Source organism: Molossus molossus, unplaced genomic scaffold, assembly GCF_014108415.1.
Source record: "Molossus molossus isolate mMolMol1 unplaced genomic scaffold, mMolMol1.p scaffold_m16_p_19, whole genome shotgun sequence".
Lineage (NCBI taxonomy): Eukaryota > Metazoa > Chordata > Mammalia > Chiroptera > Molossidae > Molossus > Molossus molossus.
In genome coordinates, this window is record NW_023425354.1 from 18,470,682 (window position 1) to 18,496,478 (window position 25,797).

The following is a 25,797-nucleotide window of genomic DNA, read 5'->3' on the forward strand; positions in this document are numbered from 1 at the left end:
GAGCCGCGCAGGAGGACGGAGCGTCAGTCGCGAGCCCAGCGGAACCGGTATGCGGCCCTCGAGCCCGGGCGGGGGGCGGGCGGGAGGCGGGCGGGCTGGACTTGGCGTCGACGTGGCCCCGTAACGCTGGCGGGATCGGGCGGCCGGTGCTCTGCGCGACCCTCGTCTCTGGAAACTTTGTGTCGGCGCCCCCACCTGCTCCCAGCGGCTCTCGCATCCTCTGGGCAGCGGGGAGGGGAGAGGAGAGGCCCGGGGCCCTCCGCAGGGTCCCCTTCTCAGCGCGCAGTCCCCGCCTTGCTGGCTCTCCGCGCGCACCCCCTGCTGCTCCCCTTTTCCGAGGACACCCCGGCGCGGATAATGATCCTCAGGCTCCTTCGTGAGCATCCCGGTCTGCTCCCCTCCGGTCCCCTCTGCGGCCCCGCCACGGCCTCTCTACCCCCTCGCCCCGCCGTCGACATTCGCCCGCTCTCAGCCACAGGAGCCGTCGGCGGCTTTTTGCCTCTGCCAAAGGTTTCTGGTGCATTGATAGAAGCATCTTGACTTTCAGCAATGCCAAGTATTCAACTTGAGTATTTTTCTCTGCGGCGGAAGATCGGTGTGCGCAGGGCTAACGTGTCTTTTATTTCTTCTAAGTACCCTTGCTCCAGAGCGAAGTTGAGTTGTTTTTCTGTGAGGGGAATTGCATGCTGTAACTGCCTTAAGTGGATTGTATAACTCTTTTATTTAGGTGGATGTTGCCAATGGCACCAGCCAGTGTTATGGTAACTGGGCATCCCAGAGGGAAGGGAAGTGACTTACAAATGCAGTTCTACTGTGTAGGGATTTATTTAAAACAAACACACACACACACCTCCCTTGTACTTAAAAAAAATTTTTTTTTTCCTTTATTGGTTTTTTTTAGAGAGAGAGGAGGTGAGAGGGAGAGAGAGATAGAAACATCAATGAGAGAGAACATCGATTGGCCGCCTCCTGCATGCCCGGCACTGGGGATCGGGCCCACAACCTGGGCATGTGTCTTGACTGAGAATTCAACCGGCTACCTCTTGATGCATGGGTCGATGCTCAACCACCGAGCCACACCAGCCGGACTATACCCCCTTTGTACTTTTTATCCCGCAGGACCTCAAGGCATTTAGCCATATGAACTAGCAACTGTTCATTGTAATTTTAAAAGCGAGGTAGGTAGAGAGCATCACCATCCTTTTTACAAATATAAAAACGGAGGAAAAGAGCTAAGTCTCCTATCTGTACTAACCTTAAAAGAATATGGACCAAGAAATTTAACCCACAGTTTCCTGGAATTCCTAGTCTATGAGACCACTCAGAATTATAGTGCAATGTTGGAATATCCTCCTGGAGATTGTACAGATTAATTAAAAATCAAAGAGGCTGGGACCAGCCTTCAGCAACTGCATGCTCTAGGGACTTAGTTCTGTTACAGAGTGAAGTGATACTGGATAAGTCACAGCTGCTCTGCGTGTTTCCTGCTCTTTAAAACGAGGGGAACAAAGGTGCTGTATCCTTTGCAAAGTCGTATGTCTGGAGGCTCCACTGACTTGAGCTGCATTTGGTAATTGTTACTTGTAGACTTATAAAGGCTCCCATTCCTGAGTTCCCTTTAGAAAAGCAGGGAATGAGCCCCCCCTCCACACCCCAGAATGAATAACTGCCTAACTTCACCAGAGACACATGAGAACTCATAGCAGGGACAGCCTGAGGCAGGGACCCCAACCTGGTTGAAGGGAGAGGGTTGCAGGGTGGAGGTAGGAAGGAGCCCTGCACAGGCGGCTTGACACATGGGCACTATTCCTGCCTCCAGCTCTGACTCATCTTCTGACGCTTTGGGGAGGAGAGGTAGTTGCTTGGTATTTTTGGCTTTCCCCCATAAAAGGGGAGACAGTTTCCTTCATTCCAAATTTTTTTTAACGTCAGCGTCAAGTGTGTCTATGCTACATTCTCATCTGAAGTCTTTTTTTTAATTGTTGAAATGTTAACAGATGTTCCCCCTTTCCCCCTATTGACTCCCTTCTTCCCTCACCCACCCTTCTCCTGCTTTCGCCATCCTAATGTCTGTGTCCATTGGTTGTGCATATATGCATATAAATTCTTTGGTTTATCTCTTCCCACCCCTTCCACCCCCTGAAATCTTTCATATCGGTTGAATGCAGGTATGATTTCTATAACATCTTTTAATAGATTGGCATAAATGTATATACTCATACCATAAAAACTGGCCAGGTGTATAACACCAGGAAATCCTTTAAAAGTTTAGCATAAAAACTAGCATTTTTAAATGATGGTCTTTAGGAAGGTATCTGGTTGTGATGGATTCCTTTGTAATTGGGATTTTATTTTAAGGCAAAGTGGATTAAAATTTTTTCTAAATATAAGAAATACATTAATTGTTCTTTATGTAAAAAAAAAAAAAATTAAAGCTTTACAGATAAGGTTAAAGCCTTCTTTTGAGCATCTTGCCCAAAAGCAACTGCTGTCTCTATGTTTATTGTTTTGTGTGTATCCTTTTAGACTTTTCTAAGCATTTTCATACATGTCTTTGCACAATGTGATTTTTATTTTATTTTATTTTTTTCTTTATTGATGTTAAAGAGAGAGAGAGAGAGAGAGATGAAGGGAGAGAGAGAGAGAAACGTCGATGAGAGAGAACACCGTTTGGCTGCCTCCTGGATGTTCCCCACTGGGGATCAGGCCCACAACCTGGGCATGTGCCCTGACCGGGAATCAAACTGGGGACCTCTTGGTGCACAAGTCGACACTCAACCACTGAGCCACACCAGCTGGGCTGATTTTATTATTTTTTTAATCCTCCCTGGAGGACATTTTTTCATTCTTTGTTCAGATAGAGCAAGAGGAAGAGAGAGAGAGAGACATCGACGTGAAAGGGACACCAAGTGGCTGCCACCCGCATGGCCCAACCAAGGCCTGGGACAAACCGCAACCGAGGTACATGCCCTTAGTGGGAACCAAACCCAGGTCTCTCTGGACTGCAGGCCGACACTCTTAACTTCTGAGCCAAACCGGCTAGGGCTGGGCTGATTTTTTTTAATTGAAATGAATTATTATAAAATTAACTGGTTCTGTTCATAGAGATTTGATTTCTCTCTAGAACAGGTAGCATGCATATTAATTACAGCTGGTTGTAAAGTTTTATTAACCCTGATAGCATAATAGTATTACTCTGGTCAACTGGCAAACAACCCCCTCTTAATCAACTTCAAAGCAGTTAATCATAAAGATCCTAGGCATTACTCTCAGTTACAGATGAAACTTTCCCTTCAGAAAAGAAGAAATCTAGGACTACTAGGCATTCATCTTTTCTTTGCTTATAAGGAGGCATAAAAGGGAGTGGAAAGCAGAGAGAGTTGATAAAGCAACAGCACCTGGGTATAAACTTACAGAGCCAACATTTAAGGTGGTAGCTTTAGTTATTTATGAAAGCTTCATTGAGGTGAAGACAAAGAAAGGAAAGTGTTAATGTAGGCACAGTTTAAATCAGTAATTTCAGGAGATGGGCGAGTTAAAACAAATTTCACATCAAGAGTTTATGAGTTTAGCCCTGGCCGGTTTGGCTCAACAGTTGGAGCATTGGCCTGCGGACCTGAGAGTCCTGGGTTCAGTTCCCGCTAGGGGCATGTACCAAAAAAAAAAAAAGAGTTTATGGGTTTAAATGTTAGATATTTATTGAGGACTTTTGTCACGCTAAAGGTATTGTGCTGAATGCTGGGGTAGAAGGCATGTAAGGTCCCTGACCTCATGAAGCTGACCGGCTGGCTGCAAGTGACATTCAGAGAGGAAGTGTTCTTTCCCCAGATTAGCCAGAATTGTAATGGTTCTGAATTCCTGGAAATCAACATTGTAGTTATTTAACCTTTTTTTAAAGTTGTGAATTGTAACTCACAGAAAAGGCTATAAAACAAATGCATAACTTAATTATTTTAAAGAAAACACAATAGTTATCATCTTGCAGGTCAAGAAGTACCCTCATCCCACTCTTTCCCAATGGCAGTCGCTTTCACCCCAAAGGTAACCAATCCAGTAGCTAGCCTCATTGTGTGGAAATCACTTTTTTTCTTTTTTTGTAGTTTTATCCCCTAAATATAAATCTCTAAACAGCACATTTTCATTTTTGCCTGTCTTTTTACCTTTGTGCAGATGGGCTCAAAGTAAAAATTCTTTTAAATCTTTAAAAAAAAAATTTTTTTTTTTTATCAATATCGTGTGTATCTGCAGATGCACACACAAAAACACAATTTTTTGCTTTAATTTTTTGCATCATTATATATTTTTAAGATTCATCCATGTTGTTACCTGTGACTGTAATTACCTGTTCATTTTTGTATGAACATACTGCAAGTTATTTATCTGTCATCTACTACTGATGGACATCTGGGTGGTTTCTGATCTGAGGCATTTATGAACAATGCTGGGTCATAGGTGTGTGTATGTCCAGCTTTACTAGCTGAAACCTATTTTCCAAAGTGGCTGTACCAATTTACATTCCTCCAGTGGTGTCAGCCTTGAATTTATAATCTACTATATTTGCTGTTTAACCACAATATGTTTGGCTATTTCTTTTTTTTGTTTTTTTTAAATATTTTTGTTACAGATGTTTCTCCTTTTCCCCCACTGATTCCCCTCTCCTCCTCCCTCCCCGCCCTGTCTCCAGCTTTGTTGTCCATGTCCACTGTTCATGCATACATGCACATAAGTTCTGTGGTTTATCTCTTCCCCACCCCCCCCTCTTCTGGGGATTGTCAGTCTGTACCCCACTTCCACATCTCTGGGACTACCCCATTCCTCAGACTGTTATGTTCATTATATTCCACAAATAAGTGAGATCATATGATACCTGTCTTTCTCTGTTTGGCTTGTTTCGCTTAGGATAATACTTTCCAGGTTCCTCCATGTCGTCTCAAAGGATAACATCTTTCTTTCTTACAGCTGCATAGTACTCCATTGTGAATATGTGCCATTCATCTACTGATGGACATTTGGGCTGTTTCCAGATCTTAGCTATTGTAAATAGTGCTGCTACAAACAGGGGGTACATATATTCTTTCTGATTGGTGTTTCAGGCTTCTTAGGGTATATTCCTAGAAGTGGGATCACTGGGTCAAATGGAAGATCAATTTTTAATTTTTTGAGGTAATACCATGTTGTTTTCCATAGTGGCTACACCAGTCTGCATTCCCACCAGCAGTGTACTAGAGTCCCCTTTTCTCCATACCCTTGCCAACACTTGTTTGATGATTTGTTGATGGCGGCCATTCTGACAGGTGTGAGGTGATACCTCATTGCTGTTTTAATTTGCATCTCTCTGATGATTAGTGATGTTGAGCATTTCTTTATATGTCTCTTAGCCATTTGTATGTCCTGTTTGGAGAGGTGTCTATTTAGTTCCTCTGCCCATTTTTTAATTGGGTTCTTTGTCTTCCTTTTGTTGAGTTGTATGAGCACTCTATATATATATATTGGAAATTAACTCCTTATCTGATATATCATTGGCAATGATGCTCTCTCATACAGTGGGTTGCCTTTCCATTTTGATGATTGTATCTTTTGCTGTGCAGAAGCTTTTTAGTTTGGGTCGTCCCATGTATTCATTTTCTCCTTTGTTTGTTGCCTTAGGTGATGTATCAGTGAAAATTTGGCTGCGTATGATGTCTGAAATTTGTTGCCTACATTTTCTTCTAGGATTTTTATGAATTCATGAGTCACATTTAAGTCTTTTATCCATTTTGGTTTTATTCTTGTGTATGGTGTAAATTGATGGTCTAGTTTCATTTTTTTGCATGTAGCTGTCTAATTTTTCCAACACCATTTATTAAAGAGGCTGTCTTTACTCCACTGTATGCTCTTGCCACCTTTGTCAAATATTAATTGAGCATATTGCCTTGGGTCCATTTCTGGGTTCTCTTGGCTATTTCTTGACTGAATGAGTACATGTCACCTATGTGGACTGATTCCTGGCCCTTCATGTACCATTGTATTTATATATACTTATGTTTAATTGTATGGTTTGAACTAACATATCACCCAAAGGTCAGAGATCATTTTTCCACTCTATTTAATTGACAAATACCCAATAGAACCTTCCTTTGATCTTTTTTGAAAAAACAGATGTATAGTTATAGGGAAACTTAAATATGCCAAATAAAGTATTAATAAAAGTGTCCAGTACCTACACGTCTTTTACAAATTTTGGGTGAGTCCTATCTCTTGGGCTACCAGATGGCTTGATTTGTGCTGGTGAATGCTTGCCTTGTGCCCAGCCCTGAATGTGCAAGCCAGCACTCCTGGCTTTAGTGTGATGTATGTAGGAACCTAGGCCAGTTCTTGTTAAATAAAGTACCCTCGGAGGACAGGTACTCACATGCTTGTGTACATGTGCAGATCCCCCTAACAGGCACCAAGTACAGACCGTAGTTTGTCCTTCCTTGGCAATTCCAAAGGAACCATAGCTTCTTTGCTACCAGAATAAATAGCTTTTTTGCAATCCTTAAAGTATACTTTTCTCCAAATCTTCCTTTGTATGTGACAGAAGAGGTAGTTTAGAATTACCTCTTTTGATATAGAAAATTCGTGCTTTTTGAGCAGACAGTTGCCAGGTTAACTTTAATTGCCTACGTTTGGTGTTGCTAGCTAGATTTAAAGATGGGGTGTGTGGAAAGGAGTGACAGGATAGGGAGATGTGGTGAGGTCATGTTAGGACAGTTATTAAATTATTAAATTCAGGTATTTGTTGAGTATCTACTGTACCTAGTATCTGCTAACAGTCTGCTTCTATCCTTAGAGTGGAATGTTCTACAATTCTGAAGGTTTAGAAAATACCGTCAGGGAGATCATTTTTCTTTCTTTTTTTAAAATATATTTTTATTGATTTTTTTTTTTTAGATAGAGAGAAAGGGAGATGTGGAGAGAGATAGGAACATCATGAGAGCGAAACATCAATTTGACTGCCCCTTACTGGGGATCAAGCCCACAACCCATGCATGTGCCCCGACCTGGAATCAAACGGGGACCTCTCAGTCCATGAGGTGACGCTCAATTCACTGAACCACACCAGCTGGGCCTTTTTCTTTTCTTCTTTTTATCCTTACCCGAGGACATTTTTCCATTTTTGTTTAGATAGAGTGGGAGGGGGAGAGAGGAAGAGAGAGAGGAACATCGACATGAAAGGGACACATCCAATGGCTGCCTCCTGCAGGACCCCAACCAGGGCAAGGGACAACTGCAACCGAGGTATGTGCCCCTGACTGAATGGAACCTGAGATTCATTGGTCCACAGGTTGACACTCTAATCGCTGAGCCAAACCGGCCAAGGCGCCTTTTTCTTTTTTAAGTAAAAAAATACAATATCCCTGGCCGGTTTGGCTCAGCGGTTAGAGCGTCGGCCTGTGGTCCAGAGAGACCCAGGTTTGGTTCCTGCTAAGGGCATGTACCTCAGTTGCAGTTTGTTCCCGGCCCTGGTTGGTCATGTGGGTGGCAGCCATTCAATGTGTCCCTTTCACGTTGATGTTTCTCTCTCTCTCTCTCCCTCCCACTCTATCTGAACAAAAAATGGAAAAATGTCCTCGGGTGAGGATAAGAAAATAAAAGGCCCTGGCCAGTTTGGCTCAGTGGTTGAGTGTTGGCCTGCGGACCAGAGAGTCCCGGGTTTGGTTCCCTCTAGGGGCATGTACCACACACACACACACAAATATATATATTTATTGTTTATTATAGTCATAATACATTTAATTAAATATTGAATGAAATAATATAGTAACAGTTTCTATTGTTTTTAATATATTGTTTCATTTTATATATTTAATTCCTAGTTTTATAAGAATTGTTAATGTCTGGTAATGCTTAAAAATAGGTATTAGTTTTGATTTCTAGATTTTTTTTTTATTTTTAAAGTGTATGATTTCTTCTCTTTTCTCATTCTTATTAAATAATTATCCTAAGAGGAAAAAATAAAGAAAATCTCATTGATAAAATGACTGCTGATAATGTTACAAAGATGCATATAACAACAAAAAGAGCCTTTATGGAGGTCAGTGCTCATTGCTCAGTAACTTTTCCCCCCAGTTAAATGTGTTTTTAAAAAAATTAATTCGTTTTTGTTGCAGATATTTCTCCTTTTCTTCCCATTGACACCCTCCTCACTGCTCCTGTCCCCTCCCTGACCTTCACGGTATTGTTATCTGTGTCCCTTGGTTATGCATATATGCATGTAAGTTCTTTGGTTTATCTCTTCATGCCAACCCCCCACCCCTTTCCATCCTCTGAAGTTTGTCATTCTGTTCCCTACTTCTATGTCTCTGGGTCTATTTTGTTCATCAGCTTATTTTGTTCATTATATTCCACAAATAAGTGAGATCATGTGATACTTGTCTTTCTATGACTGGCATATTTCGCTTAGCATAATATTCTCCAGGCCCCTCCCTCCATACTGTCTCAAAGGATAAGAGATCCTTCATTTTTTTTTACAGCTGCATAGTATTCCATTGTGTAAATGTACCACAGCTCTTTTATCCATTTGTCTACTGATAGACACTTGGGCTGTTTCCAGATCTTAACTATAGTAAATAGTGCTGCTGTGAATATAAGGGTGTATATATTCTTTCTGATTGGTGTTTCAGGCTTCTTAGGATATAGTCCTAGAAGTGGGTTACTGGGTCAAATGGTAGTTTAATTTTTAATCTTTGAGGAAATTCCATATTGTTTTCTATAGTGGCTGTACCAATCTGCATTCCCACCAGCAGCGTACCAGAGTACCCTTTTCTCCACACCCTCACCAGCACTTGTTTGATTTGTTGATGGCTGCCATTCTGACAGGTGTGAGGTGATACCTCATAGTTGTTTTAATTTGCATCTCTCTGATGATTAGTGACTTTGAACATTTTTTCATGAGGAAATTCCTTTTTTTTAGCTGGAGGGGTGATGGAAGAACAGTAGCTCAAAAAATGTGAAATTAAAACTTTTCTCTTTATTTCTTCTGTAAGACATCTTGGAAGATGGCTAAATTGTTTTATTTTCAGTCTTTACATAAATCATGAACTTTTTAACTTACATATTAAAGATTTTTTCTAGATTCTCTAAAATTATTATTTTAAAAACTACTTACATGTAAGTTCAAGAAAAAACACCCAATGGGGAGGATAAAAAGTGTCAGAATCTTAATCTGAGCGATGGGGGGAGAAATCCTATTTGTGTTCTTTGATGTCATTCCAGTGGCTCTGTTTTCCACCTGTTGCAGGGAAGAGGAGCGCTGGCGTGGATGTCAGGGCCATGTCCTCTCACATGGATCCCACAGTCCTCCTAGCTCACCTCGCCACTTCCCATTCTGCTCTTACACTGATAGTGAGTGACCTCCCATCCATTATGGTCAGCTTTCCCCCTGCCATCTTGGAGTCTCAGTGGACAAAAGACCCTTCCCCACTTTAAAATTTATTATTTATTCATTTATTTTTGTTAATCCTCAACTGAGAATATGTTTCCATTGATTTTTAGATAGAGTGGGATGAAGGGAGAGGGAGAGAGAAACATTGATGTGAGAGAGAAACATTGATTGGTTGCCTCCCGCATGATCCCCACTGGGCCGGGGATCGAACCTGCAACCCAGCAACCCAGGTACATGCCCTTGACCAGGAATCAAACCTGGGACCCTCTAGTCCTCGGGCCAGTGTTCTAACTGCTGAGCCAAACTGGCCAGGGCACAAAAGACCCTTTTGAAATTCATATGCAACTGCCATTGTCCCAGAATAGTTTTGGCATCAATAGGCTATCTTTTTGACTCCTTAGCTCTTTTAGTTTGTAGCTACACATGAGAAAACTCTTAAGCGAGAGCATGCTGCTTCTGTTGACTAGTAAACATTTATGTGGCAGAGAGACCTCATACTTACTCTATGATAGTGGTACCATAAGTTTATAACGGAGCTGAAAATTTCCTATCCTCTAGTAACGTTGTAGCCATCTCAAGTCATAGTGCAATGCATTCCTCACCTGTTGATGGTGATGCTGGTATAAACAAACCTGTGCTGCCAGTCATATAAAAGTATATACACATACTTACGTGCAGTACCTATTCTTGATAATAAACAACTATGTTACTTGTTTATGTATTTAGTACACTATACTTTTTATTGTTATTTATATTGATTGATTTTTAGAGAGAGAGGAAGGGAGGTGAGAGAGAGAAAGAAACAGTTTGTCATTTCACTTATTTATGCATTCATTGGTTGCTTCTTTTTTTTTAATCCTCACTCGAGGACATTTTTCCATTTTTTGTTCAGATAGAGTAGGAGGGAAAGAGAGGAGGAGAGAGAGAGAAACATTGACGTGAAAGGGACACATTGAGTGATTGCCTCCCGCATGACCCAACCAGGGCCGGGGACAACCTGCAACCAAGATATGTGCTCTTAGTGGGAACCCAACCCGGGTCTCTCTGGACTGCAGGCCGATGCTCTAACCGCTGAGCCAAATCGGCCAGGGCCATTGGTTGCTTCTTGAACGTGCCCTGACTGGACATTGAACTTGCAACCTTGGTGTATTGGGACGATGCTATAACCAACTGAGCTACCTGGCCAGGACCTTTAGTGTGTACTCTTTCCACTTAAAAAAAAAAAAAAATTTGCTATAAAAACAGTGTGCCCTGTTAGGCTGGCAGCAGCCTCATACATTTCATGTTTATCATGCCTCTTGAGTGCATTATTTTCTCTTGTGCTTGATTTAATCTCATGTTGTTTTGCTCATCATGGTTCCTAAGTGTACAGATCTGCTGCTAATGTTGCCAGTACAAGGTCACGTGGAGTGATTTACCTGGAAACAAAATTAAAAGTGATTAAGAAATACAAAAGTGGAAAATCAGTGACAGTTATTGCTTGCCAATCAGGCATGTTCCATTTCACTATAGCTACCATATTGAAAAACAAGAACAAAGTGAAGATGTTAAAGGATCTGCTTCATTGAAGGGGATGAGACTAACCAGTATTCAATAAGGGCCCATATCAGACATGGAGAAACTTCTAACGACCTGGATTGAAGACCAGACGCAGAAGCACATCCCTTTCAGCACCATTATGATCACAGCCAAAGCAAAAAGTTTTTTTGTTTTTTGCTACATTAGAAAAAGCTGGACCCAACTACGATGTTGAGCTCTGAGTGGCTTAAACACTTTAAGAATCATTATTCATTACATAATGTGAAAGTGAGTGGTTAAGTCTATGAGTGTTAATATGAAGGCAGCTGAAGGATTTTTGGAAACTCTAGATAAACTGATTGTGGAGGAACATTACTTGCCAGAGCAAATATTCAATATGGATGAAACCTCCCTATTCTGGAAACAGATACTTGAAAGGACTTTCATCCGTAAAAAGGCCAAGTCAATGCCAGGTTTCAAGGCTTTTAAGGACAAGATAACAGTCTTGCTTGGGGACAGTGTTTTATGCTACAGATTGAAAACCTTCATGATCAGGGCCTTTACGCATATCAATAAGCAGACACTGCCACTGTACAGACAGGAGCAATAAGAAGTCATGGATGACTCAGCTCCTCTTCCAAGATGCTCTCCTGAATTGCTATGCCAGCAAAATGGAGAGGTACTGTTTGAGAATAACAATACCTTTCAAGATTGTGCTAATTGTTGATAATGTTCCCTTATTGTTATCTTCATCCCAATATCAAAGTGGTGTTTCTCCCTCCAAACACCACCTCTTTGATCCATCTAATGGAACAAAGTTATAGCAGCTTTTAAAGTCTACTGTGCAAGGAGAACCTTAGCCCAGGCTATTGCTGCAACTGAGGAAGACACAGAAGAAACTGATGCAATTCTGGAAGGATTACAACATTAATGATTGCATTAAGAACCTTTCTTGGGCCCTGGCCGGATAGCTCAGTTGGTTAAAGTGTCGTCCCAATACACCATGGTTGTGAGTTTGATCCCTGGTCAGGGCACATGCAAGAATCAACCAATGAATGCATAAATAAGTGGAACAACAAATTGATGTTTTCCCTCCTCCCAACCCCCAAACCAATAAGTGAAAGTTAAAAAAAAATCTTGCTTGGGCTTGGGGTGATGTCACCAAGGAGTATATGAACGGCATCTGGAAGAAGACATTCAAGAGGTTTGTTTGTCTATGACTTCAGAGGATTTGCCAAGGATGCGGAGGTTGCAAAAATTAGCCCTGGCCAGTTTGGCTCAGCAGTTAGAGCATCGGCCCGTGGACCAAAGAGGCCCAGGTTCAGTTCCCGCTAAGGGCACGTACCTCGGTTGTGGTTTGTCCCTGGCCCCAGTTGGGGTCGTGTGGGTGGAAATCACTCGATGTGTCTGTCTCACATTGATGTTTCTCTCTCTCTCCTCCTTCCTCTTTCCCTCCTGCTCTATCTGAAAATAAATGTAAAAATGTCCTCGGATGACGATAAAAAAAACACAAAAAACATCAACAAGACTGTGACTGCAAGGACAAACAATTTTAACCCGGGTGTGAATGAGGATGACATTGAGGAGCTCCTAGAGGTGATTCCTGAGAATTGTCTAATGAGAAGGGCTTGGAACTGGATAGGAACACATAGCTGAAGGAAACTGCAGGAGAAGAAAAGGAAGAACCAACCCCCAAGAGAATTCCCCCCAAGAAAATAAAGTGAAGGGTTTAACCAAAACTTTTTCAGACTTCAGTAAGCTCCTTAACAAGTTTGAAAATGTGGATCCCCAACACCAAAAGGTTTTCATTAATAGGAGTGTTCATGCCATTATCTGCTTACAAGGAAATGTATGATCAAACCACCATGGACATATCACTGAAAAGAATGACACCTCCTCAAGAAGAGCCTCAGACAGGTCCTTCAGGAGGTATTCCAGAAGAAGACGTTGTTATCATAGGCAATGACAGTTCCGTGCGTGTTATTGTCCCTGAAGACCTAGTGGGATGAGATGTGGAAATGGGAGACAGTGATATTGATGATCCTGACCCTGTGTAAGCTTAGGCTAATGTATAAGTTTGTGTGTTAGTTTTTAACACAAATGTTTAAAATAAAGTAAAATAAATTTTAAAAAGAAAAAAACTTATAAAGATATAAAGAAAGCATATTTTTATGCAGCCATACAATGTGTTTGCGTTTTAAGCTAAGTGTTATTACAAAAAAATAAAAAACGTTTGTAAAGTTACAGTAAGCTAAAAGTTTATTATTGAAGAAAAATATTTTTACTGCAACCCAGGTATGGGCTCTTGACTAGGAGTCGAACCTGTGACCCTTCAGTCAGATTGATGCTCTAATTGCTGAGCCAGGCTGGCCAGGGCTCTACTGTACCTTTCCTATATTTAGGTGTGTTTAGCTAACCAGACACCATTGTTATAATTGCCTACAGTATTCAGTACAGTAACATGCTGTACAGGTTTACAATCTAGGAGCAATAAGCTATACCATATAGCCTAGGTGTGTAGTAGGCTACACCATCTAGGTTTGTGTAAATGCAATCTGATATTCCCACAATGATGAAATCACCTAACGATGCATTTCTCACAACATATCCCCATGTATCCATTAGCTGATGTATGACGGATCTGTTTAATTTTAAATTAGCCAGTATATTTTTGATGAATGTCAGAAGGACGCAGAAATCTCTGATAGCCTTTAATTTGCATTGTCACATGTTTTGTGTTTAGGGAACAATTCTTTTAGGGTTGATGCTTGTATATTAGTTCACATGATGTGTTTTGTTAACAACAATTGGAAAAGTATTATGTGTTTTATAGAGCTTCATTTACTTGGTATAAACTTTCAGCTAAAGATGATCCTAAATGTAAATGAAATAGAACTTGTTTCATACTGAATTGTATCTTAAACCCAAATAATTAATGTATTATTTTATTTGAAATAATTTTTTAAAAATCTACATTCCATTTATCCTCCTAGAAATTACAATAGATAATATTTTATCTTTTTTATAATAACTTAATCTTATTTTAAATTATTTCACAGAGGTACTTGCTAGAAATATAAATTCCCAGGCTTTAACCCCCCAGAAATTCTGATTGATTAGGTCTGGGATGGGGCTTAGGAGTCTGCATTCTGACCAGCAGCTCAGATGATTCTCATGCAGGATTCCTTAGGACCACACTTTGAAAAATATTCCTTTGCCACACTGTGATGGCTTTATAACATGATTTCAGCTAAGGATTGGCAAACTTTTTCTGTAAAGGGCCAGGTGGTAGATATTTTAGGCTTGTGGGCCATATAGTTTCTGTTGCAACTACTTGACTCACCTCTGTAGCATCAACGCAGCCACAGTTAATATAGAACAAGTGAGTGTAGCTAGTTCCAATAAAACTTCATTCCTGAACACTTGAATTTTAATTTCATACAATTTTTATGTGCCATGAAATACCAATTTGTAAATTGTTTTTTCTTTATTGATTTTAGAGAGAGAGGAAGGGGGAGAGAGAAACATCGATGAAAGAGAACATCGATTGGCCACCTCCTGCATGCCCCCAACTGGGGATTGGGCCCACAACCTGGGCATGTATCCTGACTGGGAATTGAACCAGTGACCTCTTGGTATATGGGTCGACACTCAACCACTGCGCCACACCAGCCAGGCATGAAATAAAATTTATATGTGGATTTTCAATTGTGTGGAAGGTCAGCACTCCAACTCCTGTGTTGTTCAAGGGCCAGCTGTTTTGTTCTTCCTTTGATTTCTTTTTTAACCATTTAAAAATGTATAAACCATTCTTAGCTCATGGGCTGTACTAAAAACAGATGGTGGGCTAGTCATGGCCTACAAGCCATTATTTGCAGACCCTTGACTTGAACAAGAGTAGAGTGTGGTTCAGAGGCCATTGCATTCTTGTATAGTATGTGAATAATAATTAGTAGTGTAATCTAAAAAGAACTATGCCTATTGTCTTATTTAAAAATTTTTTTATTGATTGATAGAGGAAGGGAGAGAGGGAGAAACATTGGCTCGTTGTTCCACTTACCTATGCTTTCATTGGTTGATTCCTGTATGTGCCCTGACAAGGGATCAAACCCACAACCTTTGAGTATAGGGACAATGCTCTAACCAAGTGAGCTACCCAGCCAGGGCTGTATATTGTCTTACTGTACAAGATTATTGTTTCAGTAGACAATTAAAGCCAAGAGAATAACTTTGGGATCCTCTGCCTTTTTTTTAATCCTCACTCGTGGATATTTTTCCATTTATCTTCAGATAGAGTGGGCGGGGGAGAGAAAGGAGAGAAAAACATCGATGTGAGAAAGACACTAATTGGTTGCCTCCCGCATGACCCCAACCAGGGCCGGGGACCTAACTGCAACTGAGGTACATGCCCTTGACCGGAATCTAACTCACAACTCTTTAGTCCATGGGCTGACGCTCTAACCTCTGAGCCAAACTGGCCAAGGCGATCCTCTGCCTTTTGACTCTTGTTTAGCAAAAAACTTGATTCCTCCCTTTGCTGCAGGGTGGCTCAGACACATCAGTTGCCTTCAAAATGCATAGGCCTGCTGTCCCTCAGCATGGAGAAGGGTATGTAGCTTCATCAGGTTCCTTCCATCTAGCTAATGCAAGAGACCTGGTTATCTTATCTTCTCAGGAATCTAGTGGATAATTACAAATGCCTTTGATTAATAAAGAAAGATGGGAAATAATCAGTCCTTTATAAATGAAGTTACTTATTATAAAATCACCAAAAATGTCAAATTGGGCCAGAGGTATGATAAAGTTCTTGTTAGGGAGAAAGCTGAGACTTATGCTTGAGTTTTAAGGATTTTGATTCATCCAATGAGATATTTTAAAGGATAAGATAATCAAACGATGCTTAACTTTTCACTGTTGAACTCTTAGTCTTGTGAACTTTATTCTAATTTATCAATTCTCTTTTGCCTTACTTAAAGTAATAATGAGCTTTGAAGGACTGAGATCTTATTTATGAAAAGATGTGCATTTTCTGAAATTCATGGTCCTGCCTCTCAGAGGGCATTTGTGACTGGCACACTTATACCTACCTTGGGTATAATTGCTGACATTTTTTTTTAAAGTGCCCTGCGTCTAGATACTCTGACCTATATAAATGAAAGTTCACTGCTTAACCAAGAATCTATGAATCTGTTTAATGTTGACCACTTACTCCTTGATGATTTTAAAGTATCACTTACACAGGCTATGGCAAAAACTAGTTTCTGGTTATCCTCAAACAAGTTTAATTGTGATTGTGGAATTTTGTAAGCATTTTCTTGGTTTAGGTTTATCAGATTTTTCACCATCTCATACCACTTAGAAGTTTTTAGATTAATATTCAGATAATAGATAAAGCACAATCAGACTGACCTTATGTTCTTTAGTTATTTTTCTTTGCAGTTTTTTCCTTCTTCCCCAGTGAAATGTACATTTTGGTAGTCTTTAGGTCACTTGATCTGTTGTGGTCAGACTGTATGACTAATCAACAGACAACTCAGGAAAAGGTGTTCTGGTCCCAGTGGGGTTACTAATTTTCTGTGTAGTCTGGGGAAGCCTCTCATCCTTAATTTGCCTCTGATTCTTCACCTGGGAACCGTGACAGCAGAAGGATACTGATCTGTGAGAGGCTGAGCATGCTCGTGTGGTTTAAACAGGTGCTTGAGTTTGCTTCGGCAATCCCAGTGGGACAGATTGAGGCAGATTAACGAGAGCAGTACTTCTCCCACGTTAATGTGTATACTGATCACCTGTGGAATCTGAGTCCACAGGCCTGAGATGGGGCCTGAGATTCTGCTTTTCTACCAACCTCCAGGGTGATGCTCCTGGATCTTAGATCATACTCTTTGAGTAGTAAGAGCAGTAGAAAAGGGCCTGTGTTCTCCATCTGGAATCTAACAATAAGGAGGCTCTTGAAAGGCAAGAATGGCAGCATGTTTTAAGTAGATTGGTGAAAAAACCTGATAGCACAATTATAAGCTACCTCCTCAAATAAAGTTTATTCAATAAATAGTGTTGGGAAAATCCGACAGGTACATGTAAATAAATGAGACTAGACCCCACCTCCTTATACCATGCACAAGAAAGCACTCAAAATGGATTAAAGACTTAAGTGTGACTCAAAACCATAAAAATTCTAGAAGAAAACATAGGCAGTAAAATCTCAGACATTTCTGGTAGCAGTATTTTTTCTGATCTATCTCCTCGAGCAACACAAACAATGGAAAAAATAAACAAATGGGACTACATCGAACTAAAAATTTTTGCACAGGAAAGGAAACCATCAACAAAATGAAAAGTCAACCCACTGAATGGGAGAACATATTTACCAGTGATACATCTGATAAGGGGTTAAAATCCAAAATTTATAAAGAACTTATGCAACCCAACACCAAAAAACCCCAAAAACGAAACAGTCCAATTAAAAAATGGGCAAAGGACCTGAATAGATGCTTTTCTAAAGAGAATATACAGATGGCCAGTAGACATAAGAAAAGATGTTCCATGTCACTAATAATCAGAGAAATGCAAATTAAAACCACAAGGAGATATCACCTCACACCTGTCAGAATGCCTATCATCAATAAATCAAGTGCTGCCCTGGCTGGTTTGGCTCAGCGGTTGGAGCGTAGGCCTGTGGACCAGAGAGTCCTGGGTTCAGTTCCTGCTAGGGGCATGTACCCCCCCCCCCAAAAAAAAACACCAAAAAACAAAACAAATCAAGTGTTGTTGAGGATGTGGAGAAAAGGTAACCTTTGTGCACTGTTGGTGGGAATGCAGATTGGTGCAGCCAAGTGGAAAACAGTATTGAGTTTCCTAAAAAAATTAACTATGAAACTGCCTTACGACCCAGTGATTCCACTTCTGGGAATATATTTGAAGAAACCCGAAATACTTAATTAAAAAGAATGTAATCACGTTATGTTTGTTGCAGCATTTGACAATAACCAAGATTTGGAAGCAGCCTCAAGTGTCCATCAGTAGATGAGTGGATAAAAAAAGCTATGGTAGCCCTGGCCAGTTTGGTTCAGTGGTTAGAGTGTCGGCCCATGGACCAAAGAGTCTTGGGTTCGATTCCGGTCAAAGGCACATACCTTGGTTGCGGTTCAGTCCCTGGCTGGGGTTATGTGAGAGGCAACCAATCGATGTGTCTCTCACATCATTGTCTCTTTTCTCTCTCTTCTCTCTCTCTCTCCTCCCCTCCCTCCACTCTGAGGATAAATGGAAAAAGTATCCTTGAGTGAGGATTTAAAAGCAAAACAAGCCCTGGCCGGTTTGGCTCAGCTGTTAGAACGTTGGCCTGTGGTCTGGAGAGACTCAGGTTCTCTTCCCGCTAAGGGCACGTACCTGGGGTTGCAGTTTGTACCCGGCCCTGATTGGTTGTGTGGGTGGCGGCCACTCGATGTGTCCCTTTCACGTCGATGTTTCTCTCTCTCTCTCTCTTTCTCCCTCCTACTCTATTTGAATAAAAGATGGAAAAGTGTCCTTGGGTGAGGATAAAAAAAAATAATAATACAATAAATAAATAAATAAATAAAAGCAAAATAAGCCCTGGCCGGTTTGTCTCAGCAGTTAGAGGGTCAGCCTGTGGACCAATGAGTCGCGTGTTTGATTCCGCCGATGGCACGTACCTCGGTTGCAGTTCATCCCCAGCCCTGGTCAGGGTTGTGCATGAGGCAACCAGTCAATGTGTCCCTCTCACATCGATGTTTCTCTCTTTCTCCCTTTTTCTCCCTCTCTCTACCTCCCACTCTGTCTGAAGATAAATAGAAAAATATCCTTGGGTGAGGATTACAAAATTATAACAAAAGCAAAAGAAACAAAAAAAGCTGTGGTACATTTACACAATGGAATACTATGCGGCTGTAAAAAACAGAGACATCTTACCTTTTGTGACAGCATGGATGGACCTGGAGAGTATTATGTTAAGTGAAATAAGTCAGTCAGAGAAAGACAAATACCATATGATTTCACTTATATGTGGACTCTAATGAACAAAATAAACAAAATAGAAACAGACATAGCTACAGAAAACAGACTGACAGCTGTCAGAGGAGAGGGGGATTGGGAGTCTGAGAGAAAATAAGATGAACTTCAGGATGAAGCAAAGAAAAACAAACAAACGCATAGATATAGACACAGTATGGTGATTGCCTGAGGGAAAGGGGAGTGGGAAGAGGTGGAAGAGGGTAAAGGGATAAATGGTAACAGAAGGAGACTTGACTTTAGATGGTAAATACACAATACATTACGCAGATGGTGTATTGTAGAATTGTACACCCCAAACCTATATAATTTTATTAACCAGTCATCCCAATAAAGTCAATAAAAAAAATACACCTCCCCAAGAAACCAGCAACTCAGTTTTTCAACACCGTCAACTTTCACTTTGACCTTGTGCCTTCTCTGCAATCTATGGCACTCACTGTTTGTACTACTCATTTGATTTGCTTATGTTAACCCATCTCTTATTGTTATTCAACTGTTTTACATGAGTATCATGTCATTACTTTAAAGTGGTAAAATCCTAGCACAGGATTGTCTTATGTTATCTTTATATCCCTGTTCTTTTTACTATTGTTGCATAACACATTGTTCCAAAATTCACTGGTGTAAAAACAACTATTTTCGTTTCACTCACAGATTCCTCTGGTTTAGGAATTTGGATTTTCACCTAGTGGGGACTACTTTTCTTTACTCCACAATGTCTAGGCCTCCTGGTGGAAGATTCAAGACCTGGGGGTGACTTGATGACTGGGAGCTAGAATCATTGAAGTGTCTTTACTCACATACAGGGTGGGGTAAAAGTAGGTTTACAGTTTTGTATATGGAAAATAGTACAATAATTAATAAATAATAATACAAGAATAAACAGTTTTGTATACTCACAACTGTAAACCTAGTTTTGTCACATCCTGTATTTAATAGTTGATTCAGGCTATCAGGTGGGCTGGGCTGGCACACCCACATATGACCTGTCCATGTTGCTAATTTTATGGGGATGCTTTGGGCTTCCTCACAGCATGGCAGCTGGCTTCCAAGAGAACTTGGTAGAATAATCTAGCCTTGGAAGTGTCATTTCTGCTGTACTTTTTTGGCTGAGTTAGTCACATTTTAAGAAGGTCATGTGGGATAGGAGATAGTGTTGTGGATTTTGGCAAATACATTCTGCCACAGTCCCCCAAAACACTTAGAATAGTGTTGAATACATGTCATGAACTCAGTAAATATTGTTTACTGACAAATAATTTAAACACCCAGGTGAATGAGGACAAAATTGAAAAACTCTGTTCTAGATTGAACAGATTACCCCGTGGTACCGCGATATATACCTTCACCTTTTATAGTTTCTTCTCCCTACTCTATTCATTCTATTTCCAACATGGGAGTCTATGGATTTATCTTATGGAACTAAACTTATTAAAGTCTTTGCATCTGTGTCACTCTGTCGACATGCTTTTTTTCCTGTTCTCATCAAGTGGACTGCCCACGTCCTTCGGGCTGTGATGTGTTCCTTGTCCAGCAGTTTGCTCATGTTTGCTAGGTTCAGTTAATGGGCCGGTGGTCCACATGAGGACATTGAGATGTTCAACCAGGTCACTACTACGTAGGCAGTCATTTTACAGCTTTGTGTGTCACACTGGGGGATATCTGGCCAAACCAAAATGCTGACTCGCACCTTTAGCTTTATGTATATTTATTCTCATCCCATGACACCATCATGTCTGTTAATTTTTGTGGTGGGAAAAGCAAAAACAACTCTGCCTCCAAGTGGAAGATGTTGAAGTATATTAGCCAAATTACTAAAGTTTTCTAGATGACTGAGAACAATTTGTGAATATTTTAAATTTAATTTTAATTTAATACAAGTATAATTCAACATTTGAGTTTTACTGATTTTTTAGAGAGAGGAAGGGAAAGGGAGAGATAGAAACATCGATGAGAGAGAACATCAATTGGCTGCCTCCTGCATGCCCCCCGCTGGGGATTTGGCCCACAACTTGGGCATGTGCCCGGACCAGGAATCGAACTGGCGATCTCCTGGTACCACACTGGCCGGGTTTGAGTTTTATTTTATTTATTTATTTATTCTTTTATCCTCACCAGAAGACATTTTTTGCATTTATTTCCAGACAGAGCGGGAGGGAGAGAGGGAGGAAGAGAGAGAGAAACCTCGGTGTGAGAATGACATCTGAGTGGCTGCCACCCACATGACCCCAACTGGGGCCGGGGACAAACTGCAACCAAGGTACGTGCCCTCAGTGGGAACTGAGCCTGGGTCTCTCTGGACCACGGGCTGACGCTCTAACTGCTGAGCAAAACTGGCCAGGAGTTGAGTTTTATTTTTAATGTTCTATCAGAAAGTATTTTTTCTTAATGAAAGATTGCTACACTGTGATTTTTTTTTCTTTATTGATTTTAGAAAGAAAGGGGAAGAGAGAGAGATAGAAACATCAATGAGAGAGAACAATGATTGGCCACCTCCTGCATCCCCCCCACTGGGGATCGTGCCCACAACCGGACTAGGAATTGAACCAGTGACCTCTTGGTGCATGGGTTCATGCTCAGCCACTGAGCCACACCAGCCGGACCACACTGATTTTTATTTGTAATAGTGAGTGTATTGACTTTTCCCCCAATAGAACACATTTCTAATTTAATAATGAAAATTAATGAAGAAACCAGTATTTATGGAAATGTAAGCAAAAATGCTTCTATTTTAAAAAAGATGATTAAGGCTTTTAAAGAACTAGATAAACATTTACTTTTATGAAGAAAATGTGATTGCATAGGCTTTTCAGTTATGAAGAAGTAACAGTGTAGGCTTCCAGCATATACTGGGACCCTCTGAAACACCTAAAGCAAAAAATATTTTAGTCAGATCATTTTACAGTCATCTCTAGCACGATCGTGGCCATTTTTTTGCTTATTCAACAGGAGGGGAAAAGCAGTGGGTAGAATTTGTTTTTTTAACTACTGATTCTAGTGGTTGTCAGGATTTTTTTAAAAAGGGAAGTAGCCTCTGTGGATGGATGCTCCAAATGGACCGTGACTCCTGGCAGTGATCCCACATCTGTTCTAGGTATGGACGCCAGTGCTAACATGAGGCCGGTGCCCACATCCCAGGAGCTCTCCACGGCAGGGAGTAGTCAGTTAATAGCTTATGCATTATTGAGATTATATGCCCACTGGGAAGACACTAATTCTTCATTTTGTTTAGCACTCAGCACTTTGATGCTTATTCAAAAAAACCACTATCATCTCTGATGCGACATTGCTTATAACTTGTCTCTGGGGTTGGTTTAGGACAGCTCCTCCTTTTGTCTTTGATCCCATTCTACCCCTTTCCCCTGGCCAAGAAAAAGCATTTTTTCCTGAAGAAATGCATATGTCAGAGCAATTTGAGAGGGCTGAATCGAATACCATGGACAGCAATGTGGACATTCCTTTGCTTTCCCTCTGGTCATCACATCCCAGAGACCTGTGTGCTTCAGTGAGTGTTCACTCAGAGCAGCTTGCAATCTTTGAGCCCTCAAACATGGGCCAGTCTTGTACTCTCCTAATAGACGTCGTCTTTCTGTCTTCCAGTACACATTGACTAAATTGATTTTGACACATCTGTGGTGTAATACCCATATTTTCTTTTATTCTTGATGATCAGAATCTACTAATCTTAGAACTGAGTAAACTAAGGCTTCTTGTTGTGCCTACTCTGGGACTTCTTCTTGCTGAGGTCCCTCTGCTATCAGGATGGCCTTCTGTGCTCTCAATGGTGTACCAATATTTTGTGGCAATATTTTCCTATTCTGGGCATTGAGAAAATGGAACAGCTCCACTGATCTGGGCTGTCTTTTGTATAAGTGGCATTTAAACATGTTCTTCGTAGACAGATCCAAGACACCTTTCATGCATTGAAGGCACTGGTGGATGTGAGTGCTGTAAGGCAGGTGATGAGAACACAGCCACCCCCACAGTCACACCGAGAAGCAGTGTGTGGGTTTGAGCTAGGAGCCTGGGCACTGGATCTTTCCCTGGTTCAGTTACTTGTGTGCTCCACGCTGAAATCATCTCACCTTTTCTGAACCTTGTATTTTCTGATCTGTGAAGAGGTCAGGAGTGTTTGTTAGAGGAGCATCTGGGGTGTCTGTGCCCTCTGAGTGCTCTCTGGCAGAAGTTGTTTTTCTGAACCTTGGACCCAGCTTTAGCATTTTAAGCAGGTTTGTTGGCACGAGACTGATTAGCAGCAGGAGGGAGAGAGGATCATGTCTGTCTCACTTGGATTCTGCCCTGAGGACTCACAATCTGTTTTCTTTTTTAGCACCCAGTACCCTATAACTGCCCAACAAATGAAAGTTAACAGAATACTAGAGGCTTTGGCTCACCCCAGTCCTTACCATGGCCCTTCACAAAGACCTTTCTGCTGAAAAGGCCAGTGAGCCTGGGACCCCTGCCTCAGGAGGGCAGGTGGCCTCCCAAACAGAATGTGATTATTTGGGGCACAAGACTGAGTCTCTCTTAATTAGACAGTAATTAGATAACCTGGTTGGAAATTTGATTATTATCTTCTAGATTTTCCACATTGAGGAGGGAGTTATCACCAACAGTTTGAGAGCCTAATTTTGTGTTCATTACACAGTGACTTTGCTTTTTAAACGATCAGGGTTCTGCCAGGGAGAGACTTGGAGGTGGCAAGACACTGTGTGCTTTGCTGCAGGACAGGATGTTCCACTGTAAAAGTTCTGCCCATTTCCATCTAACTAACGCCCACATCCGCACCCTTATGCGACTACTTCCTTGTTCTTCCTCATAGAAATTGTGCCTATATACTTTTCCAGGTACCCCTGTATCATTAGTCATCAGATGTGGGCCCCCAAAGAGGGGTGTAACCTTGGGTGAGGCAGCTCCCTTCAGACAAGGGCAGTTTCTGGGGAGGGACTTGTGATCTCTCAGCACCAGCGCTCTGAGGGCCTCAGTCTTGAAGGGGGAATCTGGGTGGCGCACTAGAGCATCCGCCGCTGCAGTGGGCTCTGTCCTCTGACCAGCAGCATCGGCATCACCTGGGAAGTGGCAGCTCTCCAGCCCCGCTCCAGAACGAGTGAGTCAAACGGAGCAGGGCTCAGCAGTCTGCTCTGACAAGCTGTTGAGGTGATTCTGATGTACACTCAAGTTTGAGAATCACTGCATTATAAAGTCAGAACTAGTTTTATTTTTCTGTTTTTTTTTCCCCCCCGGTATAATTGACCTTCAATAGATTAGTTTCAGGTGTACAACAATAATTTGATATTTGCACATATATTGCAAAATGATCACAACAGTGTGTCACCATACATAGTTAAACTTTTTTCTTGTGATGAGAACTTTTAAGATTTACTCTTAAAAACTTTCAAATATGCAGTACAGTATTATAGTCACCATGCTGTACATTACATCCCTATGACTTCTTTATCTTATAACTGGAAGTTTGTATCGTTTAACCCCCTTTACTCATTTAGCCCCCCTCTTCTGGCAACTACTAAGCTGTTCTCCGTATCTATCCGCTTGGGTTGTTTTTGTTCTTGTGTCTTTTTTTAGATTTCACATATAGCTTATACCATACAGTTTGTCTTTGTCTTACTTACTTCACTTAGCACAATGCCCTCAAGATCCATCTATGTTGCAAATGGAAATATTTCCTTTTTTATGGCTGAATAATATTCTGTTCTGTATATATATCAACTTTTCTTTACCCATTCATCCACTGATGGACACTTAGTTTGTTTCTGTGTCTGCTTTATTGTAAATAATGCTGTAATGAACATGAGGGTGCATATATCTTTTTGAGTTAGTGTGTTTTTGTTTTCTTTGGATAAAATACCCAGAAGTAGAATTGCTAGATCATATGGTTAATTCTATTTTTAATTTTTTGAGGAACCTCCATACTGTTTTCTGTAGTATCTGCACCAAGTTACATTCCCAACAGTGTACACAAGTGTTCCCTTTTCTCCACATTCTCACCTTCACGTGTTTTTGTCTTTTTTTTTTTTTAATTTTTTCCTTTATTGATTTTTAGAGAGAGAGGAAGTGAGAGGGAGAGAGAACATCGACTGGCTGCCTCCTGCATGCCCCCACTGGAGATTTGGCCCACAATCTGGGCATGTGCCCTGACTGGGAATCAAACCGGTGAATCTTGGTGCATGGGTCGACGCTCGACTACTGAGCCACACTGGTCGGACTTTTCTTGTCTTTTTGATAATTGCCATTCTAACAGATATGAGGTGATATCTCATTTTGGTTTTGATTCCTATTTCCTTGATAAGTAGTGACACACACACACACACACACTCTCTCTCTGTGGTGCCCATCAGAGGGTCCCAGGCCCAGCACTAGTGGCAGCCAGCCTCAGTTTTCAGCGTAGCCTCACCCAAGCAAGCAGCAACCAACCAGAGATCACTTAGCTCCCACCAGATGGCCACAACCCCAGCACAAACGGCAGCTGACCTTGGCCTGCACTAGAGCCTCTCCCAGGAACCTCCAGAACCAACACTCTCAGTGTCCAGCTTCAGACCACACCAGAGCACCACCCAAACATCTCCCCAAATGAAATACCCAAAGGGTGAACTCAGCCGGCAAAATTTAAAACACTAATTTGAAAAGATACATGTACCCCTATGTTCAGTGTCCATCAATAGATGAATAAAGAAGATGTGGTACATATATACAATAGAGTATTACTTTGCCATAAAAGAATGAAATCTTGCCATTTGCAACAGCATGGATGGACCTAGGAGGTGTTATATGCTAAGTGAAATAAATCAGACAAAGACAAATACCATATGATTTCACTTACATGTGAAATC

At 41.2% G+C, this 25,797-nt stretch overlaps 1 protein-coding gene across 1 annotated transcript in view; it reads left to right on the forward strand.

Annotated features, from left to right (window-relative positions):
* The window catches only part of DUSP14 (dual specificity phosphatase 14), a 30,738-nt gene continuing 4,941 nt past the window's right edge, over positions 1–25,797 (forward strand). The window contains exon 1 of the mRNA XM_036268819.1: positions 1–47. The gene's annotated coding sequence lies outside the window, so the exon portion shown is untranslated. The remainder of the gene's footprint in view (positions 48–25,797) is intronic.